This window comes from Panthera uncia, chromosome C2, assembly GCF_023721935.1.
Source record: "Panthera uncia isolate 11264 chromosome C2, Puncia_PCG_1.0, whole genome shotgun sequence".
NCBI classification, from domain to species: domain Eukaryota; kingdom Metazoa; phylum Chordata; class Mammalia; order Carnivora; family Felidae; genus Panthera; species Panthera uncia.
The window spans coordinates 15291472-15300182 of NC_064810.1; positions in this window are offsets into that span (position 1 = coordinate 15291472).

Below are 8711 nucleotides of genomic sequence, written 5' to 3' on the forward strand. Positions count from 1 at the left end.
CTGGTATATTTTAGTCAAGCGTAGTATAATAATACTCCCATTTAACACTATTCAGCTTCCCAGAGGAAGTAGAAATGGAGAAATGCTCCCAAGACCCTTGCTGCAGCCTAGAGGATTGAATCAAGAGGACACCCAATCCTCAGGCCGTTTTGAGTACTCTCTTCCTACTCAGAATGACTTCTGACAAATACTGTGGCTTTTTAAATACACCCCTTCATCTGAAAAGCATTGGACAAAAGACAGAAATATTCACTTGTTGCTATGGATCCTTTACAGGTAGCCTTCATTATAAAACCTATAGTTTCTAAAACTGATTTTGGTCTAAGGTTCACTTAAATTTACTTCAATAAAATATCGATAACCCAGACCCAGACATCTTGATTATGTCAGTGCATTGAGTTCAAGGCCAGAGCAATTTGGCACAGGTCAATGGGAACATATTATACTTTGGCATCGAATAATCATAGATGAACAGGCACTCATTGGAAGGAGAAACCACTTCTATAAAGTGCCAGAATAGACAGTGCCTTCTAGAATTCCAAAAGACAGCCAGGAATGGAGCTCAAGGCTTCTTGGGATTTAATCCACCTTCCTCCATGTGAAGTCACACTCCTTCCTGCTCAATCATAAAAAAGAAGAAAGCTATTCAATTGCTTTACTATGGTCAAGTAAATAGCAAATACTGGTCTGACCCAGAATTTATAAAGTGTATTATAGAAATCTATGTCATTATCTATAGTTAAACCATGGCGCTTCTATGTAACCATGCTGATAATTTTGCAGATAACGTTTCAGACTGGATTTCTTGAGTTTGAAAACAAAGTCTAATTAATTGACATAGAAACATGTAATGGACGTCGTAACGACGAGCAGAATAAAAATAACACTTTTGTTAAACAACGGGTTCAAGTTGGATTAATTCAAGCAGGAAATGGCAACGGAAATAAGAAAACCAAAGACAGATGTAAGGAGACAACCAAGTCTGAAAGTCGGTCCTGTATTCCACTGCCTGATGCCATCTGGTTTAGCTAGCACCCTTGCAGCCAGAAATTTCAGGGCTTGTGAAGCTGCTTGCATAGCTGCCCTGAGTTGATGTGTGGTGTGTTTACTTTCAAACAGTGGCTGCCTTCTTTGACTGGTTTTAAAAATAGGCAAATATTCTAAAAGCAGAATGATGAATCACAGGATTGGGCCAAAAGGAAAGAAGGAAAATGACTCAGGCAGACTAGTAGCACAGCTGTTCCACAAACATTTGGCCAAATCGTTGTAAAACATTTTGACAGTGATATTGGATCGGAGTTCCTGAGAGCAGTTAAGTTTGTTTTGACGATTCCAGAAGAACAAAGTAGACGGTGAAGTAGGTATGCAAGAGACCCTCTCTCTGGCAAGTTTGGCTTGTGTTTTTGTTTTTTTTTTTTTTTAAAGGAAAGCAGTTTACTAGCCATGCTTATAATGTGACAAAATCAAAATGCAAGTATACTTTCATTAAAATATATTTGTTTACCAAATAGTGATTGAATGCTTGTTATGGGTGGGGCAGCAACTAAGGCTGTATGCTAAATTGGCAAATCATTTTATCATAATCTTTAACGTGTTATTATTTAAAAAAATAACTCATTTTCAAAATGCCACAGTGGGCTTAATGGACGAAGTAAAATGTATCCTAAGGAATTTTGAAAGAATAAAATATAAGGGAAGGAATCTAAAGGGATTTTTTTTTTGATAAGCAGATGTTCACTGCCTGTTTTGCAAACACAATGAGACTAAGTCAATGGAACTTAAGATAGAACTTTCTTACTGGTATTCCAACCATTATGACATGCCATAGTACATTTTATTATGGGCTCGCCTCAGCATCTATCGAACAGCTGTTGAGTTGCCTTTGAGGTTATTCTGTTTCAGATTTCCTTAAGTTGTCCGCTCTGTGTTTCTCCATGAATAAGATACATGGGACCAAGTGGGACTGTAAGTCCAAATCCTCACTGTTATTTAGCAATGAGAGGCCATGGGGTCAGAGTTTTTGGAGAATGGGGCTAAGCTATCATGTGCTCCAGGACTCGGTGTAGAGCAAAGGATAAGGGCCCCAACAAAAGAAAGGAGTCTCCTAAGATTAAGGGGTGACTCACAGCCTGGGGCTCTTCTCTATACTACTCTGCTTTTCTTCACTTTCTGGTCCATGGGCTCCCAGACTTTTGTACTTCATGCAACAGTGAAATGTTCCTCAAAACATTTGGAATCGCGCCTTAGAGTGTCCACATTTTTATTCAGCAAGTGAAGATGAGTCAAAATAACTACCTATCATTAGCTTCTCTTTATGACAGAGAGAACATGTTAGTCCCCAAATCTGAAGACAAAAATGATCGTAGAAGAGTGTCCATTATATTGGATAAATTTAGCTTTAGAGACAAAAGCAAACACACACCAAAACACTTCATGCCATGTCCTTATTTCTTTTGTTTTACATCAGAGAAGTGAAAACTTCGTCAAACCAGACCAGGTTTACAAAGCAGCATTTGAGAACCACTGTTCCAGGCAAAATCTTGACTGCTCTTTGGAATCAGTTACCTCCCCCCCCCCCCACCCCCGACTGTGCTCTCCATCCTGGGCATAATTGGAGGCAGATCTTTGGTAGGAAGAATCTAGATTTCCACACAGAGGAGCTCTCAGGACAGAGATAAGCCACCCTCAGAGGACACTTCCAAGCCCCACTCTGCTCCCCAACCAGAAACCCAAAAGTCAGCCTTGTCCAGAATCCATTCCATCTGACTGCATTCTCTGCAGTCAGAGCTGGCTCCGTGGGCATGTGTCTGTGCAGACACACAGAGCCCTTCCCTCTGGTGGACCCTGCTCCTGGTTTAATGTTCTATCCATAATACTTGAAATTCTTAATCATTTTTTAATAAGTAGCCCTACACTTTTTGCACTATGTCTCTGCAAATTGTGTAGCTATCCTGCCCGTGAGTGTCCTAGAGATCATCCTTCAGGAACAAATGCACACTTAAGAGGCAAATGAGTTTGGGCAATGGGTACATGGGCCAAGGCTCATGCAAAAATTTTCCTGGAACCATTTGCCTGGGAAGGCTCCTAACCACTAAAGGCAAAGAGGGTCAATACAAGCCTCTGTAGGGCTCAAGTCAGCCACCTTTTGATATGAACAATCCACATAATCTGTTTGAGACGTAGTTTCTTCTCTGCAAAATGGGCATGATATTCCCTGCCTCAAAAACTTGTTATTAGTAAAGGAATGCACATGTCAATTCATTTAGCCTGAAGCCTGACACCTAGGAAATAACCAGTAAAGATAATAAATGCTTAATAAAACTGGGTTCACTTTCTCCATTCCTTTCACCATAAACCCAACCAAAGGGGTAATGGGGGACAAGGCACCTGTATGTGAATATGTGCATATGTGTATGATGGTGGGCATTGAAGGTATTGTTCCTCATCTGAATAATACAGACAGTAGGCAGAGTGAGAATCATTGCTTCTGATTACTTAGTTATCCCCACGCCAGTTAAGAGAGATTTCCCTGGTGCAGCCACAACCTCATGTCTCATGGGTTTTCCTTCTTCATTTAACTCAGAATTTAAGAAATGTTTCTCTTTTACTTCCCCATCAAAGCAAACACTTTCTATATGAAATATCAGTAAAAAAAAATTAGGCATGAAAGTTCTTTAAGTACTTTCATTTTAAATCTAAATCGAGATTCATATTTTATTTTTAGAAATAAGTGATATAAGGCTGCCAACTCGCATTACTAATGTATCAAAAAACTTTTTTTTAAAAAAGCCTGTATACCTTGGTTCTTGTTAGAGAACCACATTATTTTGAGACATCTCAAAAGCTTTTTAGAAACTCTGCTTCCTGCTTGTTAAACATTAGAGATGTGAGGGGAGCCTGGGTGGCTCAGTCGGTTAAGCGTCCGACTTCGGCTCAGGTCATGATCTCACGGTCCGTGAGTTCGAGCCCCACATTGGGCTCTGTGCTGACAGCTCAGAGCCTGGAGCCTGTTTCAGATTCTGTGTCTCCCTCTCTCTTTGAAACTTCCCCTATTCATGCTCTGTCTCTCTCTGTCTCAAAAATGAATACACATTAAAAAAAAAAAACATTAGATATGTGAAAATTTAATACACATTAGATTTTTCAGGACCCATAAAATTAAAAGTACAGATATGGATATGGATGCAGGCAGTGATTTGGTATGATATCTAGCAGATTGCCAATGCTTTATAATTAATAGTAATCGCCATATCGCCTCAACCAGTACCTGTAATAATGAAGCAAACAAGATCACACATCAAATAGCCTGAATGATATTTCCCCACACAGAGAGATCTGATTCAGCTTAAAGACAGGTTTTATGTTTCTTAGAAACATTCATCTAGTCACTATTATTGTAGCTCTTATCAATTTATTCTTTTATAAGAATATTTTTACTTATTTAGCTTATAAGAAACATTTGCTTCAAAAAGAATATGTTGGAAGTATATTCACACCACCAAATAAAACTTAACTCAACTTTTCTTCTTTCCCACTCTATGAAAGCAAATCAGAACTAACCTTTCTCCATCATTGCCTATGACTACTGAGGAAGTTCTTTGCTTTCAGAAACAATCATGCTTGTCTCTCATTACATGGACCCTGCCTCCAAATGGGTAATAAAGGAAAAACAGCCCCAAGGGCCTGTCTTTGAATCCCTTCCTACCGTTTATTAACTGCTTGATTTGAGGCAAGTTACTTAGCCTCCCTTTGCCAATCAATGGTCCACATCTGTAAAATGGGTCGAATAGCATCTCCCCACAGAGTTGTTGCCAGTCTAAATTGATGAGATGATACAAGCAGAAGCATCTACGTACTCAAAAAACACTGACTTCCCTTCTGGCCTTTGTGGCCGCAAGGGACAGATACCAACCAGTAAATCCAACTGTATCTCAAAGAACCTTCATCGGATATCAGAATAACAAACTCAAAGTGATTACAGATACCGTATTGTTGACTTTATAGTATTTGATGATTAAGTTTCTCCCGTGGTTCTCAGCTCTGTGCTTTGTAAAAGATGTAAATACAGGAGACCCCCACCGCCACCAACCTATGAGGGATTTTCAACTGCTCGTTGTCGCGGCATGTGGAGGCAGCTTTGGAGGTCGGGTCAGAGTTGGGAACGGTGACTTGAAAGAGCTCAAAAAGTCTCTCCCAGCCACCATTTCCCCAAAGGCCGTCCTCACCTCATTGGCTGGCAAAACTCCAGGGGGATTCCATGCCCTTATTTCTTTTGTTTCACATCAGACAAGTGAAAACTTCATCAAAGCCAGACCAGGTCTGCAAAGCGGCATTTGAGAACCACTGTTCCAGGCAGCATCTTGACTGGACTTTGGAATCAATTACCTCCCCCTCCCACTGTGCTGTCCATGCTGGGCATAACTGGAGGCAAATCCTTGACTTCCTACCGACTCCCCTGTGGAGATGCCAAAACAACGACAACAACGACAACAAGAACAACAGCAACACCGTGAGAGAGATTGTTTTTAAAAAGTTAACCTCAATATTCATTTAATGCTTAGTGTGAATGAGGTTTTCCCGAGTCTTTGCATTGAACAAGGACTGAGAGCAGGGAGCAAAGAGAATACGGGAAACATTAGGGCCCGGAGGAGGGAGAGGGAAATACTACCCAAAGGTATCACAGATAGAAAAAGTTGAAGGAAAGCAACAATGACAACAGACACTTCCCTGCCTCACAATTTCGCTGAGAACCAATTGTGCACGTGCACACTAGACAGTCACACGGTTAAATTAGATGCATGGGAGCTATTTCAGCAACTCCGTACAAACACCCTGATATGCGAGAATAGTGTTACTTAAAAGAGACACCAACAGGATGGGCCTTGTGCTTTTTCAACTAAATGTCATCTGATTAATTTATATCCAGATAGGAAAAATTCTGATACCTTGAAAGAATTATTTAGTTTTTATTTTTTTTAATGTTTTTTTTTTTTTTGAGAGAGGGAGAGAGACAAGGAGACAGACTATGAGCGGGAGAAGGAGAGAGAGAGAGGGAGTCACAGAATCTGAAGCAGGTTCCAGGCTCTGTTGTTGTCAGCACAGAGCCTGACGTGCGGCTCAAACTCACAGACCGCTGGAACCCATGACCTCAGCCAAAGTCGGATGCTTTAACCAACTGAGCCACCCAGGTGCCTCGCTTGAAAGAATTTTTTAAAAACAAAATGTTGAAAGCTACCATCTTGGGCTGATACTAGTCTCCTTGACGCTTTCTAAATAAAAAATAACAACAACAACAACAACAACAACAAAAAAGAACCTCAAAGTCAAGGTCTAAATCCATGCTTGAGTGTACCAGATTTTATAGCTTGACTGAAATAAAGAAAACTCTCAAGTAATGAGCATGAAATCCTCATGTCAGTCCAACTCTAAATTCTCTCCATTTGGAGAAGGGCCAGTGACTCTCTAATAACCCAAGAGATGGGATTCATGTTTCTCTTCTGCATATTTTCTATTGGGAAAACTAACTCCATGAATGTCCCAATTTAGAAAGTTAACTCTTTGGAATTCCCAGTTTGGAAGTAATGTCAATCAGATCATTAGTTTATTAAAGACACTCACTGATGCCTCCAAGATTATGTTTAGCTAAGTGTTAATCAACAAAGGGTTCTGATGATAAGCTAGAAGAGGTGATTGTATTTTAAAGGGCTTTTGTACCCCTAAAAACTTGCTTCCTTTATTTAAGTTCCTGGAGGTCCAGGGTCTATTTGGATTGTTGTGCTTCATTCTGCTATCAATAAACAATGATAAACTCCCCATCTACCAGGGCCAGTCTGTCACCAAGTCCTTTTTTTTTTTAAAGCAATTGTAGAATTTCTTGGAATTAAGCTTTACCAGTATCCCATCCTTTAGCAATTTCTTGCTACATAGCATAAGACTGGTTTAAGCAAGATCATGCACACTTTGTTAGAGATAGAAAAATTTACATTTATAACCCTTTCTTTCTTTCCAATCAAGTACTGGATGCAACTTATCCAAAAGGAGATGGATTAATAAATTGCTTCTAGCCCACCAAGGGCAATGGGGTATTGTTTAAAGGATATCAGTGTCAAAGAGACCTTGGTTTGAGTCCCGGCTCCACCATTTTCTTTTTTTTTTTTTTTTTTAATTTTCTAATTTTATTTAAATCCAGGTTAATTAACATAAAGTGTAATAATGATTTCAGGAGTAGAATTTAGTGATTCATCACTTACATATAACACCCAGTGCTCATCCCAGCAAGTGCCTTCTTTAATGTCCATCACCCATTTAGCCCATTCCCCACCCAACACCCCTCCAGCAGCCCTCAGGTTGTTCTCTGTATCTAAGAGTCTTTTATGGTTTGCCTCCCTCTCTCACCAAGTCCTTTCAACTCTTTCTTCATAGTGTTCTCTGAATTCACTCATCTCATTCTGTTATCTGATCCAGGTACCCAGTCTCTGTACCATTATAAAAAGCTTCATCCATTTTTTCATCTCTACATATTCCAGACTATGCCACCAATGGAACATTTACCATTTTTATCCTATCACTCCCTTGCTCAAGAACTTTTGACACTTGATTGTTTCTGATCAAATGCAAACTGTGTTGTTGCACTTTCAGGATTATATTGTTAACTTTAATCTATGGCTATGTAAATAGATATTCAATGTAAGGCTCAAAGCAGGGTTCATTTAAATGGTATGCTACTCTCCCTCCATTCAGACTTCTGCTCCAGTTGATGAGAATTTTACTATTCCTTGAATATATCATGCTCTTCCTGACTCTTAGGTTTTGCTCAGCTTTTCTGTTTGGCAGGAAAAAGAAGAATTGTTAAAAGTTGTGTCGCCCCCATTTTTTTATACCTGGTACCCAGAAATGCTACACTGCTTTTCAATACCCTACCCATCTTCAAGACCTGGCAGACTATCACATCTCCCAAGAAGCTGTTCTCATCTGCTCTTGGTGACACAGATTTTTCCCCAAATCTCTTTGCCTTATGAAACCCACAGGAAGGATCATGCAACACTCCTCTTTTGCACATCTCACCCACCTTTGGAAGGTTGCTGGAAGCACAGAAACTAAGTTCAGCTCATTGATAAAAGGAGAGGCAGGGATACCCACAATCCACCAATTGGATAACTAGTCCCTAAATAATCTCAGGTCATTTATGCTATAAACCCTACCTTGATATTAAGTAGATGTGGGAGGTATCGGTGGGACATAAAATTGCTTAAGTGGTTTATATTTTCCTTAATACTCCAGAATCAATTATCATAGATACAAGGACCAGTTGAGTACATAATTTGCATCAAGCACTATGCTAAATGTTTTACCTATATAGTGTTATTTAATTCTTACAATAAATGTGTGAATTATCACTATATACCCCTTGTGGGAAACTGAAGTTCAGCAAAATTGAGTGACTTCACCAAGATCAAAGAAATAGTGATGGAGACGGGTCTAGAAACCACATCTTCCTGACTCCAAAGCCTATGCCCTTAACCTCTACACCAAGACATCTCAGAAAAATGTGCACAATATACAAAAACGTGCAAGAAGTTTAATATAACTTAATATAACTGTATTAGGCACCCAAGAATGAACAAATTAATATTAACAGGCAAAGATGTCTCTTTTCTCATGGACTCTGCATACCCCTCAGCAATAAATCCATGAATATGGAGATGCTTCCC